General features: G+C 41.9%; 1 protein-coding gene, 1 non-coding gene and 1 pseudogene across 7 annotated transcripts in view; 1 reads left to right on the top strand and 2 right to left on the bottom strand.

The window, feature by feature from the left end:
* The window catches only part of APLP2 (amyloid beta precursor like protein 2), a 71,933-nt gene that overhangs the window by 40,299 nt on the left and 4,011 nt on the right, over positions 1 to 27,623 (bottom strand). The gene's annotated exons all lie outside the window — the stretch shown is intronic.
* On the top strand, positions 15,048 to 16,105 carry LOC111165525 (mitochondrial carrier homolog 2 pseudogene; annotated as a pseudogene).
* On the bottom strand, positions 20,285 to 20,391 carry LOC115804212 (U6 spliceosomal RNA). The gene has a single exon (XR_004025079.1). It is a non-coding gene; the product is annotated as a U6 spliceosomal RNA (small nuclear RNA).

The raw sequence follows: 27,623 nt of genomic DNA, 5'->3' as shown, positions 1-27,623 counted from the left end.
GCATGCATGCGGTACGCAGGCCTCTCACTGCTGTGGCCTCTCCCGTTGCGGAGCATAGGCTCCAGACCCGTAGGCTCAGCGGCCATGGCTCACGGGCCCAGCCACTCCACAGCATGTGGGATCTTCCCGGACCGGGGCACGAACCCGTGTCCCCTGCATCGGCAGGCGGACTCTCAACCACTGCACCACCAGGGAAGCCCTGACCCTCCTTTTTTAAATGAATATGTCAGTGAAATGACAACCTATTCATGGATGTGAAGATCCTGTATTCATTTGTTTAAGTTCTGAATGGTACTTCATGATTCCTAAATTAAAATGACTTAGGTCTGTGTCCACAAACCTGCACCCAAGATTTACTTAATCAAGCAAAGTTTAAAAAATCCACAGTTTCCAGGTTATCGCCCCAATATATTAACTACAAAAGGGAAGCCAAACTACTTCACAGTGGAGACACTGCCGTCAACCTCACCAGCCATAATTCGTGTAAGAGGACAGATGAGGAAAGACACACCGAGGGACTGTCTCAGACTGGAGGCTATGGAGAAAAAAGATGCAACGTGGGAGCCCAGGCACGATCCTGGAACAGGAAAAGGACACTGGTGGGAAAACTGGAGCAGTATCTGAATAAGGCTGCTGTACCAATGTCAACCTCCCAGTTTTGATAAATGCACAAGGGTTATGTCAGATGTTAATACTAAGAGAAGCACAGTCTAAGGATACAGGGGAACTCCCTCTACTATTTTTGCAACTTTTTAAAAACTCTAAAATTAGTTCAAAATAAAACAGTTTTGATTTTTTTAAATCCTATTCATCGCTTGCCTGAATTTCGACTGTGACTCCATGGTTTCAATCTGCAAGGAGAAGACACGCTCTTTGGTAGGGCAACGAGCAAGTATGATCAGAGCAGGCCCAATACCTGAAAAACGTAACTATTTATTCTGAACGTACCCTAATGTAGTAAAACCCCATGCGTATATATATTACATTTGATTTATCTCCAATGGGAGGACTACTACAATTCTGCCCAGAACCTCACGTATGAGAAACTCCACTTCTGTTACTGTCCAAAGGGTGACTGTAGTTTGAGGTCCCTAGTGCATCTTCCTCAGCAGTACAGCGTGAAGCTTTCAATTTAAAAAAGCTCCAAGGACTTCCCTGGTGGCGCAGTGGTTAAGAATCCACCCGCCGATGCAGGGGACATGGGTTTGAGCCCTGGTCCGGGAAGATCCCACATGCCGCGAAGCAACTAAGCCCACGCACCACAACTCCTGAGCCTGCGCTCTAGAGCCCATGAGCCACAACTATTGAGTCCATGCACCGCAACTACTGAAGCTTGCGTGCTCTAGGGGGTCCGTGAGCTGCAACTACTGAGCCCGCGTGCTGCATCTACTGAAGCCCGCGCGCCTAGAGACCATGCTCCGTAACAAAAGAAGCCACCACAATGAGAAGCCCGCGCACTGCCACGAAGAGTAGCCCCCGCTCACCGCAACTAGAGGAATCCCGTGCGCAGCAACGAAGACCCACTGCAGCCAAAAAAAAAAAAAAAAACCCTCCAAACTTCAAACATTTCAACACACTATTTAATAAAATATCAGGATTCTTGTTAAGCATTTTCCAGCCTGAACAGCAAACGGAGAAACCTGTTCTTAAAAGTGACAGTTTACGTTACGCCAACTGAAAATCCTTGGCTTTTTGTTGTTGTTAACATTTGAACTTAATTTTAATTAGAAGCTTGTGAATTAGGGTTAGGTGGAAAAACTCTGAATGTAAAAGGTCATTATTCTTCCACTGATGTATGCCAGCTGTTAGGTATCATTTTCAAAGGCAGTAATTTATACAAATAATCCCTGCTTTTATTAGCGCTGTAAATATTAAAGTATAAATGATGTATCATTTCCAAGACTGGAAATAGTTTAGACTGTCTCCAAGGCTTTTTATAGGAACGTGGTAATCTGTCCATCTGGATTACACTGGTAAGGATCCAAGCACCAAGATTTAAGAGAGGTCCGTCTTTCTGTACGTGTCTCTAAGATGAGAGCTAAGAGCCTTTTATAAAGGAAGTTACTCAAATACATAAAACACTTTCAAGTAAAAAAAAAAAAAAAAAAGGCAGAACAGTGTTTATGGATCTAAAATTCTCAAGTGAACAAGTTCTTTACAGGCTCCTGTGTTTCTTTCCAATTGCCTGTAATGGGAATTCCACGAAACTGACCTCCTCGGGAACAGAGGTCCTAGGGACATGGCTCGGCCAGCCATCACCTTCTGCTCTCTCCACTCCTGACCCTGGAGGAAGTACGTGATGTGATGGTGAAGAGCACGGGCTGTACGAGATGGACAAACCCTGACTGTGTTCCAGCCCCACCACTGACAGGCTGTGCCACGTCTGGCAGGTTCCCTAACCTCTCTGGACCTCAGTCTCCTGTCTATAAAATAAGGACAATAGTAACTACACACCATAGTGCTGTTTTGAGGTTTCAGTGAGTTTAACACATGAAAAGTGCTTGAAACAGTGCTTGTTACATAGGAGTTCTTCAAGTGTTGATGGCTATTAGTATCAGGCTTTAAATTTCTTTATCTGTAAAACAGGGCTACTGACATACTATTCCTCTCGGGCCTGTTGTGGGAATAAATTAAGAGAATGCACGTAAGCACTAAGCACAACACCCGACTTGAACGTTAGCATCGTTAGCATCGGCTGGCTCCTGAAGATGTCATTTTCTCTGGCTACAAGAACCAGGGCTTAAGCCATGGGCACACCACGTGACCAGCCATCCTCCCCAAACCCGTGAAATGGGGTGAAGGCTGCACATCCCTCCTCTACCTCTGAAATCTGGACACACCTGAAGAGGGCTGCATTCACACTCCACATTTTATTTTGAGGGAATTCAGTCACCAAATGTTTATATGACAATTTAATACTGCCTTACCATTTAAAAGAAAATCACTGGGGGGTTGCTGGCTTCCTAGCTCTGGTCCAGCTTCCAGCCAAATGCAAGTGAGGTCAAAATGAACCTGTGTTTTCTATAGAGACACTGCTGTGATCAAAAAAGCACTACGTGGGCATCCTCGGTGGCACAGTGGTTGAGAATCCGCCTGCCAATGCAGGGGACACGGGTTCGATCCCTGGTCCGGGAAGATCCCACATGCCGCGGAGCAACTAAGCTCGTGTGCCACAACTACTGAGCCTGTGCTCTAGAGCCCGTAAGCCACAACTACTGAGCCCGCGCGCCTAGAGCCCGTGCTCTACAATGAGAGAAGCCACTGCAATGAGAAGCCCGCGCATCGCAACAAAGAGTAGACCCTGCTCGCTGCAACTAGAGAAAGCCCGCGCGCAGCAACGAAGACCCAACACAGCCAAAAATAAATAAATTAAAAAATAAATTAAAAAAAAAAAAGCACTACGTTATTTCTCTAAATCTGTTTTCTTGAGGGATATTCCCTTGACTTACAAGCTAAGTAGCCTCATGGAGGTTATTTAGTTTCTCTCCTGACCCCAGTTTTCACTTTTGGGCAACATAAATATGGCGTTACCCAAATGTTAGGTATCACAATAAATGACCCCCACAACATTAGCTTTGGCTCACACTACGGCAGACAGAAGTCTACTTTCCTAAAGCTCCTGATGTATAAGAAACATGGTTTGCAAACAAAGACAGCTTCCTCACTGAATAAAAATCTGCATGATTCCGAACAAAAGCAGTAATATGTCATGCTTTGAAGGCTGCTACCTGCAAAGGTCAGAAAGCCAGGAGGATGGAGTATGAATATTAACATCAGAGGATCTCTATGGTGTGAACCTGGTCTTCCCCTCCGCACTCATTGGCCAGTATTACTCAGGCAGCAACCAAGAGCCTGCCAAACAAACAGCCTAGACAGGGCTGGCGGGGTGTGTGTAGGCATGTTTCCTAAACCTTAAAAGGCTGAAATGATTTCAAGTAACAAACACCCAGAAGTACAAATGATTAAATATTAGTCATTAAATATGTTCATTCTAAGTCATTCTTATTGATTCACAGATGACAGAAATACTACAAATGACGGGGAGTTTTCTGTTGAATATCCAAGCACAAACCTGGCAATATTCTCAGAAGTTATAAGCTTACTTCTGGCTGATTTGATGCTCTATAATATTTTGTTTATTTTAAAGGCATTAAGTCAGTCATTAAAAATTAGGTAATTTGGGGGCATATTTCATGCACTTGAAACAACAAATCACACCTCCTTTAAAAAAATTCTATTCTTCAGATAGAAATATTTCACTAAAATAAACACTCAACTTAGTGATTTTTACCAAGGTTAAGTTGGGAAACTATCTAACATGTCAGCTTTGGCTGAAATGCTCTGACTTCAAGATGTTACAACCACAAACATCAACAGCCAATGTCAGACATGTGAACTGATTTCACTGAATCTTTTCTCCTTTAATACACTATCTGTGAAAAGATAGGAAAAATCCATGCAGCTGCAAACATCCATGTTTTAATATTTAGGACAGTTTTTACTGGTGTTTTAAATTTAAAGCAGGGGTTCCCTGACACCTTACTTGCCTGGTAAGGTCTGTAACAACAGATCTTAGGCAAGTAAGAAAGGTCTGGAGAGCACGTGCGCACACGAATGCCGAAGGTGCTGAGCTGCAAACTGTCCTCTCTTTTTTTTTTTTTGTTTTGCGGTACGTGGGTCTCTCACTGCTGTGGCCTCTCCTGTTGCGGAGCACAGGCTCCGGACGCGCAGGCTCAGTGGCCATGGTTCACGGGCCCAGCCGCTCCGCGGCATGTGGGATCCTCCCAGACCAGGGCACGCACCCGCGTCCCCTGCATCGGCAGGCGGACTCTCAACCACTGCGCCACCAGGGAAGCCCTGTCCTCTCTTGAGAAGTGACTGTCCTGAATTCTAAGGTTCTCTTTTTTACCTCTGCTTTAAAATGTTTTTCATAGGATGGCAGCAGTAATAAATGGGTAGTTTGTTTTTTAAAAATGCTCCTTCCATAATATTAAGAACTGACAACTTTATCTATCTAAAATGTTTTTCTTAGCTTTACTATTCCATGAAAACCAAAGAGTTAGCACTTTATTTCTAAGGTTCTGTGACGCTGAATGGCAAGAAAGGGCAGAAATTCCTCCGTGAATAACCCATATCTTTCTTTCCTTATAAACAGAAAATAAGACAATTTGCCAGGATGACATTCACAGGGCAGGGAGAGGAAATGCACATTTAAAAATACAAAATCGGCAATTTCCATATGCTATTCTGCTAAACATTTCACTGTTTACTAGATCAAGCAATATTCACACATCAATCTTGATGCAACAAATCACTTTAACTTCTAATGTCCATCAAAACGCTATGAAAGTAACACAAATATGAAAGAGCTCCACCCTCTCCAAGTTCAAATCAAGTCAGAAAGGCATCTTTGCCATGATTTACGCAGCATTTAAATGTAAAAGTAAATACTGTATTATCAGCTCGCACCAGATCTGCCTGCAGACAACAATTCTTCCTGTCTGGGACCCATGCCCATGCCCATTATTGTAATTATCAGCAATTAAAAAAAATAAAGTAATAAAGCGAGTATGAGCTGCTAGTCAGCATGCTTACTGCTTGCTGTCTCTGCCATTAATTAGCCTTCCTGGGTACCAGCCACCTAACTACTAAATAAATGCATAAAGGAGAGCAGGAAAAGCTACGCCCAAGTAAAAAGAATAAAAAGGATGTAAACGTGTGCACTGCATAACTCTGGGAGGGGCATTCGATAGGCTGCAGGGTGCATGATGGACCCAGAAATGCACAGCATGGTGGTCCAGCTCACACACACCAAGATTTCAGCATTTGCTGGTCCCCTTTTCCCAGAGGGGAAAGCCCAGGAGCACTTCTGTCCCACTGGTCAGGTGGGCCCCTGGGGAGCTATGTCCACCCTGCCCTCCGAGACCCACTCCGACCACAGCATTTTGAATCATCTCAAGGCAGAACACATCACTCACTCTCATGTTCCAAGGGATTCCAACTCTTGACGACCCCTGCTTCCTCCCCGCTCCCTCCATCAACCCATCTGGTGATGGACACCACCCTCCTGGGCACAAGCCAGGGTCTCTCCTGCCTCAAGGCTCTGCACCTCGAACTTCTGCCCCTGCTCTTCCCTGAGCTGTCACGTCTCACCTTTCAGGACCCAGCTCGAATGTGCATCTCTGGGGGCCCTTCCCAAGGACAGGCCCCACCCTGCCGGTGTTTTGTTTTCCCCTCCAGCAATGGGAATTCACCTGCTCATTCACCTGCCCTGCCCATCTCCCTCCAACAGGATGCAGGTTGGCAGGGGGTGGGGCTGTGCTTGGGGGCGGGGCGGGGGGCCCTCCGGGTTTCCTAATCTGGGCACCTGGAAACAGCACCAACTACCTAGTAGGTAATCATTCACACCCAAGGAAGTGACTGTCTGACTGAAGGCTGTGCTCTTGTTTTCTCTCCAACACATTTAGTTAAACTAGTAAGAATTAAGCAGATACCACTCAGCAGCGATTTCCAAATGATTAACGCTGTGCCTTCACATAAGTACATCTGTAATGAATGACAAGTAAAATGAAAACAACTCAGGCAGCATGGCAAGTTTCCATTTTTTATCTTTTGCCACTTGAGTCCACGTGCCCAGCCTGAAAAGCCACCCAACACCAGGCTCCTAGCGGAGTCCTCCACCCCAAGGCGGCCCATCCAGCCTTTTCTCCCACTATTTATGCCTCACCACTTCCATACCTTTTCAGTCCGGACATCATCGATCGACTTTCTAGTCAAAAGGATTGAACTCTTAAACCACCAGACCCTACGTTCACCCACCTTCTTCTCCTTGCTCCGCTGGTCAAATCAACACTCCTATTTACATGATTATGACATAAAAAGGTACTGTAGTTCCAGCTCCCTCCTTAGGCATCTATTTTCCCCCCTCGGCCTCTGCAAGGCCATCTCTTCCTTTACTTGCCTGTACTGACCGCTGGCACTCAGCCTGCCAGGAAGATCTGCAGAGATGGCTCTGATCCCTTTTCTTGAAGACAAGGCACCGTCTTCCTGCTTCAACTGCGCTGATGACTCTCCAGGCCTGAGCACAGCTGCCACTCCTGGGACTGATCACAACCGTCCTGAAAACTGCTTCCCCCTTTTCTCCTGTTCCCAACTCAGTACTCTGCTCCTTCGTTGCGGAGCACAGGCTCCAGATGCACAGGCTCAGCGGCCATGGCTCACGGGCCCAGCCGCTCCGCGGCATGTGGGATCTTCCCGGACCGGGGCATGAACCCGTGTCCCCTGCATCGGCAGGTGGACTCTCAACCACTGCGCCACCAGGGAAGCCCTCTGCTCCTTCTTGACTTAACCGCCTGTGTCAGTGGCTCACCGCTTCCCACAGCCTCCCGGAAACTTTCACACATGAAACTTTTTATCTTACGCACACACTTTGCTGGCAATTTGGACAAGCACTAAACTGTAACCTGGACACAATTTTCCCTCAGAGGTTAAGATGTGGAGCTAGGGCCACCTACCTTCCAGCACTGCTGCTGGTACATCTAAAGCCAATTTGATCCCTCGCTCTTTGTGCAGGTCTGGTTTTTTCCTACATGGAAGTAAAATCTTACCCATCTTCGGTATCCTGAGATTCAATTCTAATAGGCCTGGGTCTGAGTTTTTGTCATTCACTTACCTGAGCGCTCAGTGGGCCACATCATCGCGGAAACACTCAGTCCTGGGTTTCCTCTCCTCTTTCTGAAATTCTTATCAGCCGCATCTTACCTCCTACATTGATCTTCTTCCTTTCTTACCTCTTCCTTTCTAGATTCTTTTTGTTCCCTTTCAGAACGATTTCTAACCAGACTTTTAAATGTCTGGTATCACATTTCTAACCACCAAGAACTCTTCCTTATTCTCGGAAAGCCTTTTTTTATTGCAAACTATTATCTCACAGAGGAAACAACCCCTCCTCTCTGAGGTAAATATCAAGAGCCTACTGAAGTTACCTGCCTGCTCCCTGCATGGTCTTTAAGCTGCTGTTCCCCCATCTGTTTTGTTCTTGTTCAAGGTGTTCCTGAAGTGGCTGGTGACCCTAAGTCATCTAACTCAGTGTTTAGGAAAGGGACCCTGCTGTACATGGACAGAACTTGTCCAGAGAGGAATCCTTCAGCTCCCTCCCTGACTGTGGCCCCCAAGCCTGGCTGCTGCAGGTCTGCGGGGCCTAGGAAGGGAGCCTTTCCCCTCTCAGTGTCTCATGTTCTGCTGGGCCTGGCGTCCCGAGGAACCTGAAGTCTTCTCCTGAGGTGCAGCGAGGTGGGGTGAGGTGCGTTATTCAGGGCCTGATTACTCATGTTTAGTTTCAACCCCTCCCTGCCATTAGCCTCACCCTGATGCTTCCATCCCTCATTCAAGGTCTGCTCTGCAAATCAGCTTGCTTTTAGCTGGTGTCCCTGCATTTAGGTTCCAGCTTCTCTGGTCTGCTGGCTCAGTCACTAGGTCCATCATCAAGTCTGCATAGACATCTTTTCTTCTCTCCTGTTCTCTGTCCTTGTTGGTCTATTCGTTCTCTCACCAGGACAGAGTTAGAGCTAGAACCCTGCACCTGCATCTCTCTCTTTTTAAAAAATATTTATTTATTTGGCTGCACCGGGTCTTAGTTGCAGCATGCAAACTCTTCATTGCGGCACGTGGGATCCCCGACCAGGGATGGAACCTGGGCCCCCTGCATTGGGAGCGCGGAGTCCTGGCCACTGAACCGTCATGGAAGTCCCTCCACCTGCATCTCTCGAGCTGCAACAATTCAAAAGCCACTAACTATGAATATATTTGAAAACTAGAGATGAGAAGTATTAATAAAATTGAGAGCTTCTATCTTGATTATTTAAACATAATGCCTTTAAGAAAATAAAATTCTGATCCTTTCCTCAGATTATTTCATTTGATCATTTTACAGTTACGTTACAGTCAATATGCTAGTCACTGGGTGTTATGAGCTGAACTGTGCCCCCCTTAAATTCATATGTTGAAGTCCTAACATCTATCACCTCCAAATGTGACCTTATATAGAAATAAGGTTGTTGCAGATATCAGTAATTAAGATCAGGTCACACTAGAGTGGGGTGCCCCCTAATCCCACCTGAATGGCACCCCTATAAAAGGAGGAAAAATGTGGAGAGACAACACACACACACAGGGAGAATGCCATGTGAAGATGGGAGTTATGCTACCCAAAGCCAAGAACTATCAGAAGCTGAGAGAAGCTTGGGACAGATCCTCCCTCGGACCTTCAGAGGGAGCGTGACCCAGCAGCACGTAGATCTTAAACTTCCAGCCTCCAGGAACAGTGAGACAATAAATTTCAACTGCTTAAGCCATGCAGTCTGTAGTACTTTGCCACGGCCAGCCTAGCAAATGAATACGCTGGGTAAGCGAATAAGACTCAGTCTAAGTATCTGGGGAGCTCACCGTCTTAGAGGCAGAATCCAGGCCCAGGGAAGCCCAGACCTACTGTGTAACACTTACATTATGCACAAGACGTAAGGAAGTGGTGACGGCGCTGGCATCTGAGAAGCGCTGCGGCAGGGGTAGGCGTGGGGCTGCGGGGAGTGGACAGCTAAGTCTCCAGAACCCCTTCCCCAAGGAAACTGGGCCGGGGCTCTGCTCCAGCGCCAGCACCAGAACGACCCTGCTAGGCATATTTTAGAAGGTGAGAGGGTGTGATTTGGCAAGAGTAGGTGGAGACAAGGAGGCCACTTAGGAAGCCTCTGCATTCATCCAGGAGATTATACGTGTCGAAATGATAATTATCTCAGATATACTGAGTTAAATAGACTATACTGTTAAAGCTCATTTCACCTATTTTTGCTTTTTAAAAATATGTCAACTAGAAAATGTTACATTTCATATGTGGCTCGCCTTTTTCTATTGGACAGCACTGGGTTAAGTGTTCAGCTGACACTGTGCTAGGGGAAGACACGACCGAACGACTTTTTTTCATTTACCTGTAGATTCCGTTTAACTGCAGTTTCCTTTCTTCCGTTATGAAGGCTAGCAAGAGTTTCTGGCATTTGCAGGAATGGGGTCCTTGGATGGCTAAATGGGTAAGCTTCTCGAAAGAGAAAAAAGCTTCTCTAAAGAGGCCAGGCTCGTGCAAAAGAGACAAGTGGTTACAAGTAAAATAATGAACGGGAATTAGACAGGAAAAAGGACCTTGAGACATTTCTTCTTAAAAAGGATTTGGTATGGGTTATGTAAGTGGGTAAAACAGTGCCAAGAGCCCAGGTTCTTATTTTATCCAACTGCTGGAGGGTGGGGGAGGATGACAACCCGCCTCCATCCCCCAACTCTTTAGATCCTACAAATAGTAAAAGAAGCCTGACTGAGACATTAACAAACAGACAAAACAGAAACAAAAACAAAAAGACACTCTCTTAGGCTTCTGACAACCACAGAACAAAACATAAAGGTCTTCCAAAGACCAAAAAAAAAAAAAGGCCAGAACAGATAGAGTATATATGATATGGTACTCACATCACACAGGACCTTGAGTCAATACACATTTGCAAGGGCCTTATTAGAGCAGGCTCCAGAGACAACAAATTGAAGAGTCACAAGTTCTCACCCACATGGAGGCTCGGGCTGGTAAGGGAGACATCACGTGAACAGAATAATCCTAATATAAAAGGAAATATTCCCAAACTCTATAGTAGTAGCAGTCTTACAAAGTCATCAGAGCTAGCTCACCTTGAAGCTTTCAAAAACTGGCAGGCCAACCAGCTATTTAAGTATAATACTATCCGGTAACTTAGTACCCAAGCCGAATCTGGGCGATCTGTGCTGGCCTATTAGAATGATTCTCCTTCACCTTCCTTGGGAACAGCTATTAAGCAGCTCAATGGAAGAATTTTTGCAACTCACTTCTAACGCCTGATGCCAGGATGAAAACAAGTGTTCGTATTAGGTTAAAGTGGATTCTTTGGCCCTATGGAAAAAACGGGTTTCAAATATTTCCAAACGTACATAAGACTAATAGTAACCCTCACATAACATCACAAAAGCCACACCTTAGTCTCAGTAATATTTAACATGATAATATTTTACTTGGCCAACAACGAACCCTACCTATGCTGGTATAAAATGATGCAATCGAGATCCTATATTTGTATAGGACATGTTACCTCTCTGATCACTTCTTTGTCTCTTTGCTTTCTTCCAAACATTTTCTCCCATAAAACTCCAAAATGTTCCAAATACTGATGTGATATCCAAAAGAAATTTATCTTCACAAATTACCAAGTAAAAAGGATGCTAGAAGTGGTACAGCTAAAACATTACCTTCTTAATGTTAACTGAAACAAACATCATTACCTCAAATTGACTCAGAGTCTATGTTCTATTTTATTTTCTATAGCTTTTCAGAGACAGGCATCAATGCTGCTCGCCTAGTATCAGATCACCATGGGGATATTTTAGTGAGGATCCAATCGTCCAGGGACTGGTGCTGGATTTATAATCTGCCTTAACTCCCGCCATCCTGTGACAAGTCTGCTTCTTCACTCATCACACACCCACACACACGTAATGGCTCAGCTTGGCCGGGAGCTCATCAGCTTTGAGTCTGTGCTTTGTATTTAATCTTTCAAAATCAATACTTAAAACATTTTAAACTGATTTTAATCTGTCCTGACTACTATTTCCATTGTTTAAAAACAACACTAACCAACACTGAGTCTCAATGACTTGTATCAATTCACAAGATTAATCTTTCAAAACAACAGCCCAGCAGGATATTTTATTAATGTAGATCCTGAGGCAGCTAATCAAGCCTCAAGTAATCATTTTTCTTAAAGAGTTGCTATGAGAGACAGAGACAGAGAGAGAGAGAGAGACACGGAGGGGGAGGGAGAGAGAGGGGGACAGAGAGGGAAGAAAAAAAGAGTTGTTATAAGGAAAAACATTCATACAGCATTAAGCAGAAATCCTCTTCAAAAGGGGTGAGGGGCATGGCAGAGTCAACCAGCCAATCAGCGAAGGTTCTGCTATGAAATGTAGTTTTGCAATTCACTTGAAAATGAGTAATAAATCGTTACTGCAAGAGGTGATTTCAAGCCAACTTTCTCCGCTTTTCAACAAGCATTGAAAACTCTGTGCCTCTAGATGACAGAGAACAGACAGGGGTATAAGACAAAATGACAACCCACACTCAGCCTCCCTTGGGGAGATGAGAACCTCTGACAAATAAAGGGGGCCTGCTGCTGCCATAGCCAAAAAAATAAAAATAAAGGAAACAAGTGTTGGCCAAGATGTGTGGAAATTGGAACCCTTGCCACTGATGGTGGGAATGTAAAATGGTGCAGCCACTGTGGAAAAGAGGTTGGCAGTTCTCAAAAAGTTAAACATAGAATTACCATATGATCCAGCAATTCCACTTTCCAGTACATACCCAAAAGAACTGAAAGCAGGAACTTAATGGTAAATACCTGGAAGTAAACCCTATAAATAGGTTCTTTAAAAAAGATAAGCTACATTAAAATAATCTATTTTTAAAAGACTGGAGCAGTGTTGATTGTCATTTTTCCAACCACCTAAAATGCTTCTTTTGTTGATCATCTTAGGATGATCAACAAAAGAAGCCAAAAAGTTGGCTTGGCCAAAAAGTTCCTTGGGTGTTTAAGTAAAAACAAGACATTTCTCATTTCACCGAGAACTTTACTGAAAAACATATTCACTGGTTTTTTTTTTAATTTATTTTTGTCTGCATTGGGTCTTCGTTGCCGCATGGGCTTTTCTCTAGTTGCGGTGAGCGGGGGCTACTCTTCATTGCAGTGTGTGGGCTTCTCATTGTGGTGGCTTCTCTTGTTGCGGAGCACAGGATCTAGGCACGTGGGCTTCAGTGGTTGCAGCACGTGGGCTCAGTAGTTGTGGCGCACAGGTTTAGTTGCTCCGTGGCATATATTCACCGTTTTATTCCACTACCTTCTGCCATTTTTCAGGCAACTTGCTAATCTCATCTTCCCAAAACTTTTAATCTTTTTTTGATGTATTTTTTTTTACACAGCTGGTTATTAGTTATCTATTTTACACATTAGTGTATATATGTCCATCCCAATCTCCCAATTCATCACACCACCACCAGCAGCACCCCTACCCCGCCAGCTTTCCCCCCTTGGTGTCCATATGCCAAAACATTTTATCTTTTTGAGCAAAGAACTGTCACAGGTGCCTTTTAGTCTTCCAGGGAATTGAAATGTTTTCCATTAAGAGAATTTTGTAAAGCCTGAAATAAATGGAAATCCAAAGGTGTAATGTCCGGTGAATATGGCAGATGAATCAGAACATCCCAGCCAAGCTGTAATAGTTTTTGCCTGGTCATCAAAGAGACATGCAGTCTTGCGTTATCCTGACGAAAGATTATGTGTTTTCTGTTGACTAATTCCAGATGCTTTTGGTCGAGTGCTACTTTCAGTGGGTCTAACTGGGAGCAGTACTGGTTGGAATGAATCGTTTGGTTTTCCAGAAGGAGCTCATAATAGAGGACTCCCTTCCAATCCCACCACATATACATAACATCACCTTCTTTGGATGAAGACTGGACTTTGGTGTGCTTGGTGGTGGCTCATTTCACTTGGCCCACGATCTCTTCCGTTCCACGTTATTGTACAGTACACACTTTTCATCACCCATCACAATTTGTTTTAAAAACCGAACATTTTCATTATGTTTAAGCAGAGAATCGTATGCGGAAATACTGTCAAGAGGCTTTTTTCTCTCAACTTACGTGGAACCCAAACATCAAAGCGATGAACATAACCTAGCTGGTGCAAATGATTTTCAACGCTCGATTTGGATATTTTGAGTATGTCGGCTATCTGCCGAGTGGTATAACACTGATTGTTCTCAATTAATGTCTCTATGTGATCGCTATCAACTTCAACTGGTCTACCCGACCGTGGAGCATCGTCCAGCAAGAAATTTCCAGCACAAAACTTCACAAACCACTTTTGACACGTTCCATCAGTCAAAGCACCTTCTCCATACACTGCACAAATCTTTTTGTGCATTTCAGTTTTTACTTTTCTTGAAATAATAAAGCATAATATGCTGAAAATGTTTTGTCTTCCATCTTCAATATTAAAACGGCTACACAAAAATTCACCAATTTTGATAATTTTTAAAAAATGCATACTCATGGGCTTCCCTGGTGGCACAGCAGTTGAGAGTCCGCCTGCCGACGCAAGGGACACGGGTTCGTGCCCCGGTCCGGGAGGATCCCACATGCCACGGAGCGGCTAGGCCCCTGAGCCATGGCCGCTGAGCCTGCGCGTCCAGAGCCTATGCTCCACAACGGGAGAGGCCACAACAGTGAGAGGCCTGCGTAGCGCCAAAAAAAAAAAAAAAAAAAAAAAAAGGCATACTCATATGACAGCTGTCACAATACAATCTAACAAAACTGTTTCAAATGAAGTTAAAGACAACTAAGTGCTACTAGAGCCATCTTACGGAAAAAACCAAATGAACTTTTTGGCCAACCCAATATATGCTGCCCTCAGCTGTGTGCTATGTGTTCTGTGCAGTGCCCTGCATACAGTAACTTAATAAATGTCTGCCAATAATGATGACCATGAAGAACTTCAAATGAACCAGTTACCAGGGAAAGTCTTCAACTCTGGAACAAGTTATACCCAAAGGTTCTTTTAAATGTCAATCTGAGATACAGCTAAAAGGATAAAAAAGAGATATCTACTGCATACTGTTTGCATTAAAGAAAAATTAGAAATGTAAATTATAAACAAATAAATGACAGAATTAGAAGACTCTTATTTTTACATAAAACCCTGAAAAGATGGGCAAGTTCAAAGATATGCACGTTATTTGCGGGGGGGGGGGGGCGGTTCTGTCACTAGAAAGCTAATAATTTATACAAATCTCAACTACTTCCAGTGTTTTAAGAAAAAATTATCCTTAAAAACTTAATTCTAGGCGCACCGCGGGCGGGCCAGTGAAGCCAGCGGCCCTGGCACGTGATCCGGGACCAGCTTCGTCACTTGGTGGTTCCATCTGTCTGTCCGTCCATGGGTGCCATCATGGCGGACGCAACCAGTCAGGTGCTCCCGGGCTCTGGTCTCACCATCCTGTCCCAGCCACTCATGTACATGAAGGTGCTCATCCAGGTGGGATATGAGCCTCTTCCTCCAACAACAGAATGAAATATTTTTTGGGCAGCAATTTTATCAGCTTCCTGGTCCTCTCATTATGCTCAGCAATTGCGAGCATCAGTGGGAAGCATGGATTGTTCACAGGCTTAACTCCAAGACTGTGTTCAGGGGTCCTTGGAACTGTGGTCCATGGTAAAGTTTTACAGCATTACCAGGAGTGTGACAAGGCTGAGGAGTCAGGATCTGGAAATGTACAGAAAGAAGTTTCATCTTCCTTTGACCGAGTTATCAAGGAGACAACTCGAGAGGTGATGGCTCATTCTGCTGCTACTCTCATCATACATCCCTTCCACGTGATCACTCTGAGATCTGTGGTACAACTCATTGGCAGAGAATCCAAGTACTGTGGACTTTGTGACTTCCTAGCAACTATCTATCGGGAAGAAGCCATCCTAGGATTTTTTGCAGGTCTTTTTCCTCGCCTCCTAGGTGACAGCATTTCTTTGTGGCTCTGTAACTCACTGGCCTACCTTGTCAATACTTATGCACTGGAAGGTGGGGTTTCCACCATGAATGAAATGCAGAGTTATTCCCAAGCTGTCACAGGATTTTTTTGCCAGTATGTTGACATATCCCTTTGTGCTTGTCTCTAATCTTACAGCTGTCAACAACCGTGGGCTTGCTGGTGGATGCCCTCCCTACTCCCCAGTATATTCTTCTTGGATAGACTGCTGGTGCATGCTACAAAAAGAGGGAAATATGAGCGGAGGAAATAGCTTGCTTTCCCGGAAGGTCCCCTATGAGAAGACTTATTGTTGTGACCTAAGAATGTTAATTTGAAGATGTGGGGCAGGGACAGTGACATATCTATAGTCCCAGATGCACAAAATTATGAGAGAGAATGTTGATTTCTATACAGTGTGGTGCGCTTTTTAAATAATCATTTAATCTTGGGAAAATGGGAAAAAAACCCCTTAATTCTATCATTTTATAAATATTCCTTAGTTCTTTCTACGTAACTGAGCCCACTGTGTGTTCACCTAAGTTCAAAGACTCCAGATCTAGAAAGCACCCAATAAGCACCAACTCCCTCAAACCATGTGCTACTCAACAATAAAATAAGGGCAAAACGCAATAAAGTATTCAAATTACGGTTCCAATACTGCTGCAAACATCCAACCACCGGCTGGCAGGCAGCATTCTCATTCAATAACTCAAAATATTTGTGCATCAGCTTAAGTACTCCAAATTCAGAGTATGGAAGGCAACTAAAAGCGGTGGAAATTGCATATTTAAAAATGCAGGGAGTTCAAACGCCCCAAACCATGAAGGGTGATTCAATTAAAAGTGATGCTGTAAAATATTTTAACGGCTTGGAAAGTTTTTCAATATGTCAAAAGGCAGGAAAACAGCTTATAAACATATAAGGGGGGAATCCATTCTTTCAAAAAACAAAGATGTCCAGAATACAGACTGGGAAAATTTTAAAGTTACTTACCTGGATGGTAAATCACAGTTAATTTCTTTCTGTTTTTTTGTTTTGTTTTGTTTGTTTTTTAGCTTTACCTGTGTTCTCTAGATTTTTCACGATGACCATATATTTTTTCTTTAACACAGGATACACGCTAAGAGTCACCATAATAATCATGTGTAAAACATCAATTTAGAATCTCAGTCTTTTTTCATGAAAGGCTGTAAGAAGTAGCAGATAGGTTCCTGAGATGATACGCACTCAAGTCATAACGTACAACGACTGTAAATCTAAGTTCCATGACCTGATAGTGGTTTGGTAGTGGAGAAAGATGGAAAAATAACCTCAGAAGAGTTTTCTCTTTACTTTCTGATTACTAAGAATCACGTACTGCAAATTTTTGCCTAAATGTTGACTGTTTGGTAACTTCTCCATAAACCTTTGGTGGCCCCATGCTGACCTGAGATATCCCTTCTCCAGGCCTCTGACCAGGCCATCTGTTCTACCAGTTAGCACAAACTTGAGAGCCAGTTCATCACTTACTGATTGTGACCTAGGTCAAGTTAACTTTATCTGTCCACGCCTTGGTTCCTATGTCTGTAAAACAGGGATAACCATAGTATGTGTCTCAGAAGGTAGTTCAAAGGTTTCAGTGAGTACATGTAAAACACTATACATACTAACTGCACCATAAATATAACTATCACTGTTATTATCACTCCAAACACCACCAGAATCTGCCACTCTATTCCTGCTTGTCTATTCTTCTTCCCCAACTACCTAAAATAACACAGCTTCTCTATAAACTCCCAGTAGATATTTAATTTCAAGGGAATTAATTTCCACTTATGGTCAACTAGGTAATTCAGACCAACCCTCCTGATGAGGACAGTTAGAAAAGCAACATAAAATATTTTTCAAAAGCACTTAGTTAGAGACTTCCCTAGTGGTCCAGTGGTTAAGACTCTGCACTCCCAATGCAGGGGGCCTGGGTTCGATCCCTGGTCAGGGAACTAGATCCCACGTGCCGCAAATAAAGATCTCACGTGTCACAATGAAGATCCCACACTCGGCAACAAAGATCCCACGTGTGGCAACTAAGACTCAGCGCAGCCACATAAGTAAATATTTTTTAAAAAGCACTTAGTTAAAGGCAGTGGGGACCTAAAAAGACATCGAAGATTTCCTAGGCCAGTAACCAGAGGAGGATGAAAGTCCAAGGAGATGAATATAGCTCACAGGGCTTTTTTCCTCTGGGGATGATGAAAGATCCTAAAGGGAGTAGCTGAGCAGTGCTTTTAACAGCCTGTAAGGACCAATGGGAAAGGGACTGGAGTCCAGGGGCAGGAGGGAGAGGAGAAAGGAAACATACTTGGAAATACACTAGTGGTTTGGAGTTGGTACCCCAAGGCAGGCTGAACCTAGAAGGGTAATCCAGAATTGACAGGACTTCACAGAGACTGCAGCTCAACTTCCAATCCTCTCAATCCGTGAAATGAGAGATCCTGGATCTCTAGTTCATCAAACTCCAGGTAGAAGCAAATCAAACATTCTCTGGAGTATAACATTAGCCTAGGCCTTAAATTAATCTATAAGCATTTGTGTAAATAAAACGTATGGCTCACAATCAAAAATAACTTGACAAACAAGGAAACAAAATAACATGAATAAATAACCAGCAGAAACAGACAACAAGAAAAGATCCACAGGGACCCCAAACACAGGAATTACCAGACAGAGACTCCAAGTATACTTGTCATGTTCAAAGACACAAAAGACAAAAATTGAGAATTTCATCTCTGATCTAGGAACAATTAAAAAAAACTATCTTAAATTATAAAACTGAAAACCACAACAACTAAAATTAAGAACTCAATGGATGGGACTTCATGGTAGACTAGATATAGCTGGAGAAATCATTAGTAAGCCAAAAGATGGGTCAAAAGAAAAGCTATCAAATGAGGCATGGAAAAACACACAGGACAGAGTAACAGTGTCTACGATGTTTGTTTTTGGAGTCCTAGAGAAAAGAGAAATAGGCAGAAGCAATATTTAGATACTTAAATACGTAGATAATGGCTGATAATTGTCTAAAACTGATGAAAGACATCAAACCACAGATTCAAGGAGCTCTACAAGCCGAAGACAGTCAGCCTTCCATATCCTCAGATTGTGTATCCATGGATTGAAACTACTCAGGGGAAAAAAAATTCAGAAAATTCATAATAGCAAAACTTGAATTTGCCACGGGCCAACTATTTACATAGCATTTACATTATATTTACAACTATTTACATAGCATTTACATTATATTTATAACTATTTACATAGCATTTACATTGCATTAGGTATTTTAAGTAATCTAGAGATGACTGCAAGTATACAGGAGGATATTGGACGGTTACATGCAAATACTAGAACCATTTCACATAACAGACTTGAGCATCACAGATTTTGGTATTGGGGGTAGGGGTGTCCTGGAACCAATCCCCCAAGGATGGCAAGGGACTATACATTTTTTAAAAATCCAAACCTAGGTACATAGTAAAATTGCTGAAAATCAGATTCAAAGAGAAAATCTAAGTAGTCAGAGATAAGGGACACATTATCTTCAAAGGAACAACACTCTGACAGTTAATTCCAATAAGCTATTGATAATACTGAACACCAAGATATTGACCAGGAATAGAATTAAGAATAAGATCTTTAAAATGATGAAAGAAATTCTATTCCCGATGAACCTATCTTGAAGAAAGGCACTAAAACAGGTATTTGGTGAAAGAATATATGTCACCAGCCAACCTTAAGAAAATTCTAAAGTGTGTTTTGGAAGACAAAAAATTATCCCAAAACGAAGGTCAGAGATACAAAAGGCAGGAAGAATAACAAAGAGAATATGTAAATCTAAATCAGAGGCTTTCAAACTCACTGCATCTTTGAATCACCGGAGGAGTTTCTTTTTTTTTTTTTACATCTTTATTGGAGTATAATTGCTTTACAATGGTGTGTTAGTTTCTGCTTTATAACAAAGTGAATCAGTTATACATATACATATGTTCCCATATCTCCTCCCTATCCCACCCATCCAGGTAGTCACAAAGCACTGAGCTGATCTCCCTGTGCTATGCGGCTGTTTCTCACTAGCTATCTATTTTACACTTGGTAGTGTATATATGTCCATGCCACTCTCTCACTTTGTCACATATCCTCCCCATATCCCCCTCCCCATATCCTCAAGTCCATTCTCTAGTAGGTCTGTGTCTTTATTCCCGTCTTACCCCTAGGTTCTTCATGACATTTTTTTTTCTTATATTCCATATATATGTGTTAGCATACGGTATTTGTCTTTCTCCTGACTTACTTCACTCTGTATGACAGACTCTAGGTCCATCCACCTCACTACAAATAACTCAATTTCGTTTCTTTTTATGGCTGAGTAATATTCCACTGTGTATATGTGCCACATCTTCTTTATCCATTCATCTGATGATGGACACTTAGGTTGTTTCCATCTCCTGGCTATTGTAAATAGAGCTGCAATGAACATTTTGGTACATGACTCTTTCTGAATTATGGTTTTCTCAGGGTATGTGCCCAGCAGTGGGATTGCTGGGTCATATGGTAGTTCTATTTTTAGTTTTTTAAGGAACCTCCATACTGTTCTTCATGGTGGCTGTACAAAAATATGGAACACTTCACGAATTTGCGTGTCATCCTTGCACAGGGGCCATGCTAATCTTCTCTGTATCGTTCCAATTTTAGTATATGTGCTGCCGAAGCGAGCACCGGAGGAGTTTTTAAGAAACACTAATGCTTGACACCCTCCCTCAAGAGACCCTGATGAAATCTGTCTAAATTGGAGTGCAGACAATCTGTGTTCTGTAAATGTTCCCCCAGATGATACCAGTGTGCCTCCAAAGTTCATAATCACTGATCTAAATTCATTTGACTGTATAAAACATGGCTTGTATGAGGTCTTCTGGGGTTTGAATGAAATTAACATACATAACAACAATGGCAAAAACGTTGAGAGAGGTTAAATAGAGTTAAAGTGTTCTAATAACCTTCTACTGAGCAGGAGGAGGGCAAAAATACCAATTAAGACACTGATTAAGTGAAAGATATTGAAATGTCTAAAGTAACCACTAAAGGGAAAACAAAAGATTATACGAATATGTTCCAAAGTAATAGGAGAGAGAAGTAAAATAATAACCACCTCCAAAGGAGTTAAATAAGGGAATAAACATAGCAACCTAAATGTCCATTGATAAGTGAATGAATAAAAATAATATGGTGTACACACACACACACACGAATATTATTTAGCTATGAAAAAGGATATCCTACCATTTGCAACAACAACATAACCCGCTTGAGGGGATTACGCTAAGTGAAATAAGTCAGACGGAGCAAGATAAATACTGTATAATCTCACTTATATGTGGACTCTAAAAACACTGAACTTGTAGATATAGAGAAAAGATCACTCATTGTCAGAGGTGGGAAGTGGGGGTTGAGGAGTGGAGGGCGGGCAAAATATGTGAAGATGGTCAAAAGGTACAAACTTCTAGTTATAATATAAATAAGTCCTGGGGATGTAATGTACAGCATGGTGACTATAATTAATAACACTGTATTGTATATTTTAAAGTTGCTAAGAGAGTTAATCTTAAAAGTTCTCGGGCTTCCCTGGTGGCGTAGTGGTTGAGAGTCCGCCTGCTGATGCAGGGGACGCGGCTTTGTGCCCCGGTCCGGGAAGATCCCACATGCCGTGGAGCGGCTGGGCCCGTGAGCCATGGCCACTGAGCCTGCGCATCCAGAGCCTGTGCTCCACAACGGGAGAGGCCACAACAGTGAGAGGCCCGCGTACCGCAAAAAAAAAAAAAAAAAGTTCTCATCACACACACATGAAAATATGTAACTATCAGTGGTGATGGATGTTAACTAGTCTTACTGTGGTGATCATTTCACAACACATAACAAATATCAAATCATTATGTTGTGCACCTGAAACTAATATAATGTTGTGTGTCAATTACACTTCAATTTGAAGAAAAAGAAACGTAAGAACCAGCAGAGCAAACAAAAAACACTAAATATGAAGGTAGATGAAAACCCAAATACTTTAGCAATCACATTAAATGTAAATGGACTAAATATTCCAGTAAAAGACAAACACTGTCTCCTAAGTAAACAAAAGAAAAATCAACCATAAACACATCTAAAACACAAAGATGGAAATAGTAGACAAAGTACTGATAAAGGCAAAAACCTTACTGGAGATAACAAGGGAAACTATAACTCTGAGAAGTCCAATTCCTGAGGAATAGATAGCAATTTTAAATCTGTATGCACCTAATGACAGCCTCAAAATAAGCAAAGCAAAACTTGTCAGAATAACAAGGAGAAAAACAACTTTCCCAAAATCACAGTGGGAGATTTGTGTGTGTGTGTGTGTGTGTGTGTGAGACAGTGGGAGATTTTTAACATACCTTTCTCAATAAAAGAAAAAAAGAAGATTTAAAAAATCATAAGAATAAAGATCTGAACAACATGAAAACAGCATGATCAGAATACATATAAAACATTGGAAGTAACAACTACAGAATAAACATTTTCTCTATGCACACAACAAAAATTCTATCATAAACTAGGTCATAAAGCAAGTCTCAATAAATTTCAAAAACCTAAAATCATACAGACTAATTCTCTGACCACAATGCAGTTAACTTAGAAATAAACAGCAAAAAGACAACCAGATAATCTCCACATCTTTGGAAATTAAGAAGTGTACTTCTAAATTACCTGAGTAAAAAAATTAAATCACAATGGAAAAATCTATTTTTTTACTTGAATTATAATGCAAATATTATATATCAAAACTTGCCTGTCGTTTAATGGTACAAATTTGTAAACAGCAGATAAACTCTGGAGATCTAACATTCAGCACAGTGATTACAGTCAACATGCTGTTTTATAAACTTCAAAGTTGCTAAAAGACTAGATCTTAATAGCTCTCACCACCAAAAAGAAATTATAATTATGTTTGATAGAGGTATTAGCAGCAATGGTACAATGGTAAACATACTGCAATATAAAAATGTATCAAATCAGAACACTGTACACCGTAAACTTACACAATGTTACATTCAATGATATCTCGTTTTTTTAAAATAAAAGGAAAGAAATAAAACTGTCACAATTCACAGAATATACTCAGAAATTTTCAAAATTACAGATAAATTATTAGAATTAGTACACAAGCTTAGCAAGACTGCTGAATACATGATCAATTTGAAAATATCAACTTCATTTCAACAACCACAACAAAATGACAACTTTAAGATGCCATTTACAATAGCATTTAAAAACATCAAATATCTATATAGCTAAATCTAACATAAGATGTACAAGATCTCTATGAAAAAAGCTATAAACACTGAGAGCAATTAGAGAGGACCTAAATAAAGGTATATGCCATGTTTCTGGGTTGGAAGACTCAGTATTGGAAAAATGTCTATTTTTCCCAATTCAACTACAGACTGAATGCAATCGAATCTAAATTCCAACAAGTGTTTTTGGCTAAATGTGGCAAATGTAAATGGAAAGAAAAGGGTTAAAGAATAGTCAAGACATTACTGAAGACAACCAAGGCAGAAGGGCTTGCTCTAGTAGTTATAAAACCTTGTTATAGGGACTTCCCTGATGGCACAGTGGTTAAGAATCTGCCTGCCAATTCCAGGACATGGGTTCAAGCCCTGGTCCGGGAAGATCCCACATGCCACGGAGCAACTAACCCCGTGCGCCACAACTACTGAGCCTGCACTCTAGAGCCTGAGAGCCACAACTACTGAGCCCGTGCTCCTAGAGCCTATGCTCCACAACAAGAGAAGCCACCGCAATGAGAAGCCTGCGCACTGCAACAAAGAGTAGCCCCCGCTCGCCACAACTAGAGAAAGCCCGCACACAACAACGAAGACCCAACGCAGCCAAAAACATAAATAAATAAATAAAATTATTTAAAAAACAAAAAAACCTTATTATAAAGTACAGTCATTAAGACAGAGTGGACTTGGTACAGGGATAGAGAAGAGATCAATGGATTAGGAGAGCCCAGAAATACTCACCCATACAGAGATATTAATTAACAACAAAGGTGGCATGGGAGAACAGAAGGGAAAGGAGACCTTTACAATAAATGGTGCAAGTTGGATAGCCATACGGAAAAAAAAATAATAATACACAACAATAAAATACACAACAATCAGTTCCAGGTAAACTGTAGCTCCAAATGTGACAGGCGAAACAAAAGGCCCCTGTTAGGCAACCAGAGAATAACTATGTCCTCAGGGTGAATTAGACATTAAACTTAAGAACTTCCTCTAAAGACATCATTAAGAATAGCGTAAAAAGGCAAGCAGCAGAGAGGACAGTATTATCTCAATAGCCTCAAACCAGAAACATTCCAAATGTCCATCAACAGTAGAACAAATTGTGGTTTCTTCATACATTGGAATACTATACAGCTGTGAAAACAAGCGAACCACAGCTATGCTCATCAATCCAAATGACCCTCAAAAACATGTTCAGTGAAAGAAGCCAGATACTCAATATATACTGAAAGATTCCATTTCTATAAAGTGAGAAAACAGGAAAAACTAAACTACAGTGTTTAGGGATGAACGCTTGGGTGGTAAAACTATAAAAAAGAAAAGCAAGACATAATCACCATAGAAGTCGGGATAATAGTTGGGGGAGAGGGAGGGGGATGGGGAAGTGGGGGACGGGAATGTTTTATTTCTTGACCTTGGCAGTGGTCACACGAGTATGTTTTATGAAAATACACTGAGCTATAACTTTTTTTCCTTTGTGTATTTAAATTTTTAAAAGCTCAAAAAATTCCAGGCTTGAGATGTGGGTGGAGAGGGCTGCAATGTTGCCTTGAGTGCTTGGCACCTTCATGAGCACAGGGCTACCCTTACTTTCAGTTCAAATATCTTAACATTGTTACCTTCTAAAATCACCCTAATATGCTCGAACAACTAGCACTCTGCACTGATAAATATTTATTACAACTCTAAGAGCCTGGGTAAATTTCTTTGGAATCCAGAGAGATGAAAGGGGTCTCTCTCAACACGAAAACATGAGTGGGAATGCTGAATTCCCAACTCAAGGTAAGAGTTACTTCTGGAAAGGAAGGTTAATGGGATGGGGGATAGTTCAAAGGAGGCCTAACAATGTTTTATTTCTCTACTGATGATGTTTTAGTTCTTTAAAAAAAGAAAAAAAACAACCACGCTAAAGCAAATACAGAAAGTGCTAAAATTTAACAAAACTGGGTGGTGGATATGAGTATCTTTTATATATTTACTATACTGTGTTGGTCATGTTCATAATTAAAGGGTCCTATACTCTTCACACTCTTACTGGCTCATTTCTCCAGGTAAAAATTCTGCTTCAGCCTAGGTAAGTCATCTATTTAGCCTTCCAGAGCCAATATATAAAAATCTGACAATGCTTACATTCTTCACCAACACTATATCCCATGTTTTCTTCTTCTCTAGGCTAATTACCTCCCTTACAAATTTTCACATACTTCTCCATGCCTGCCTTTCTGTTCTGGATGGCAATATCCCTCAAAAGGACGTGCCGAGATCCCGATAAATCACCTGAGAGGTTCCTGTGAGGTCTCAATTTCACCGGCAAACCTTTAACTCACAGATCATTTAGGTAAGAATAAATTCATTCTTTTTCTTTCCAGTCAGCTTAGCTATATAACCTCCCAAACAGATAATGACCTGGTAGCAGACATTGGGTTTGCTATCTACCCAACATTCACAGCCCGCTTTTCCAACAGAACCCAGTGTGCAGTCTAAGCCTATCACAGCACCACCATCCCCTCCCCACCCATGACTGGTGTGGCTGGAAGCACCTGATATAATTCTGTACAGTAAGACTTGAGGGGTCTTGTGCTGATGTGCTCTGAGAAAGCCCCACAATCCCCTGGACGTTATCAAATCAAAGCACGTGCTCTGAAACTGCAACAGCCATTCTGCAGCCACAGGAGGCGTGAGGCTGAGGAAGGCAGAGTAGAAAGGTTGTGCTGAGCTGCTCAATTAACCCACACCACAGGTGCCCCACTCTAAATGCTGATTGACTTTTTTCTGGACCACAATCTTATTCCAGTCATATTGGTTACTGTGTCAGCCTCTGCCTAATAGTTTGTCTACCAACTAGGCCAGTGATCATAAATCTGGTGCCAGTAACCTTTTCTCTTCCAAATAATCCCATACACTGATTTTGGTAAGATTCCCCACAAGTGGTCACCGTTTCTTTCCTTAAAATTTGTTATCAGAATACAAAGATAGGGACTTCCCTCGTGGCGCAGTGGTTAAGAATCCGCCTACCAATGCAGGGGACACGGGTTCCAGCCCTGGTGCGGGAAGATCCCACAGGCCGCGGAGCAACTAAGCCCCGTGCGCCACAACTTTTGAGCCTGCGCTCTAGAGCCCACGTGCCGCAACTACTGAAGCCCACGCGCCTGGAGCCCGTGCTCCGCAACAAGAGAAGCCACCGCAATGAGATGCCCGCGCACCTTAAAGAAGAGTAGCCCCCGCTCGCCGCAACTAGAGGAAGCCCGCGCGCAGCAACAAAGACCCAACGCAGCCAAAAAAAAAAGAGAACTTGCATGTTATATTAAAAAGCATTAGACGTTTTTTAAAACCTATGGAAAATGTAAAAAGGCAAAGTCCCCTGTAATTACATCCTTCAAAGATAACCGTTAGCAGTTTGGCATATATTGATTCATGATAATATTACAACATCTATGAAATTAGTTTCTTTTAAAGAAAATATTCACATCAGGTTTTTTGATAGTGGAGAAAACAGGTAGACCGGAGTAAAAAGAAATCTGCAACCAAAACACCCTGATATAGAAGAAAGAGCGCACGACAGACTCAGAATACGACAGACCAATTTTCACCCTGGCCCTGCTGCACTGCCTTGAACCCTCCGCCTCGCCCGACTCCCATTTTAGGTATGGATACGAATACCTACTTCACCAGACTTTTGGGGGCTTACATAAGATAATGTCCCCAAATGAGTTCTGTTGGCTTTTTGTTTACTGGAGTTTGTTTTTCTCTACCTGCACATAAAAATCCCCTGGGGAGCCTGTGACAATGAGAATCCCAGATATCCTCGATGAGAATCTCTGGGGATAGGGCCTGGAAATCACATCACGCAAGTGCACTGCAGCGGAAAAGGCCCTACGCACAGTTGCTTTTATTACTGCACTGTTTAGCATCTAACACAGAACCTGGTAGCAGTGTTCAACAAACACTAGTGGGATGAATAACAAATGAAAAGTTGTATTTTAAAAATAGACTATAGTTATGTTTCAAAAAGTTTCATTTAAAAAAGCCTTATGATGCTTATGTAAGAAAATTTCTCTCGGCAATAAAGTAGTTATTAGTTGTACTTGATACAAAGGACTGGAACTTGTTTCTATTTGAATGCGCCTACATGGTTCACTTTCCATCCTAGGACATAAATCAAGGTACACTATACGAAATTTAATTAAGAGTCAAGGTAATCTAGTTTATCTCACTAAAAAAACAACTCATGAAAATTGGATTATGGGCGATTTTGAATTCTCAAATGGCCTCCCTCCACAGACTTTACAGTTACTGTACAAAAATGTATCCCTACTTTTTATCACACAGAAAACTATTTTCTTTCAGTAGTTCATTTTAGAACAATTCAAAATACTAATTCTTAGGTACCAGCTTCAATACGCAATTTATGTATCACTTTGATAAAATGTATGTACCTGAGAGCTCTAGGATACACACCACACCAAAACGTTTACAGTGAGATTTCCCTGGACAACACAATCTCAGATTATTTTTCATTTCTTATTGTTCAAATGCATTTTAAATTTTTACAATGAATATGCACTCCCTATATAATTTTTTTTATTTTAAAAAAAAGTGCAAAAGCCCAAGAATTCAGTAGGAGAA

This window comes from Delphinapterus leucas, chromosome 7 (assembly GCF_059928025.1).
Source record: "Delphinapterus leucas isolate spDelLeu-1000000601 "Yukka" chromosome 7, BTC_Dleu_Yukka2, whole genome shotgun sequence".
In the NCBI taxonomy this organism is placed as follows: domain Eukaryota; kingdom Metazoa; phylum Chordata; class Mammalia; order Artiodactyla; family Monodontidae; genus Delphinapterus; species Delphinapterus leucas.
The sequence above is the reverse complement of the archived record's forward strand: the minus strand, read 5'-3'. Positions and strand labels throughout refer to the sequence as shown.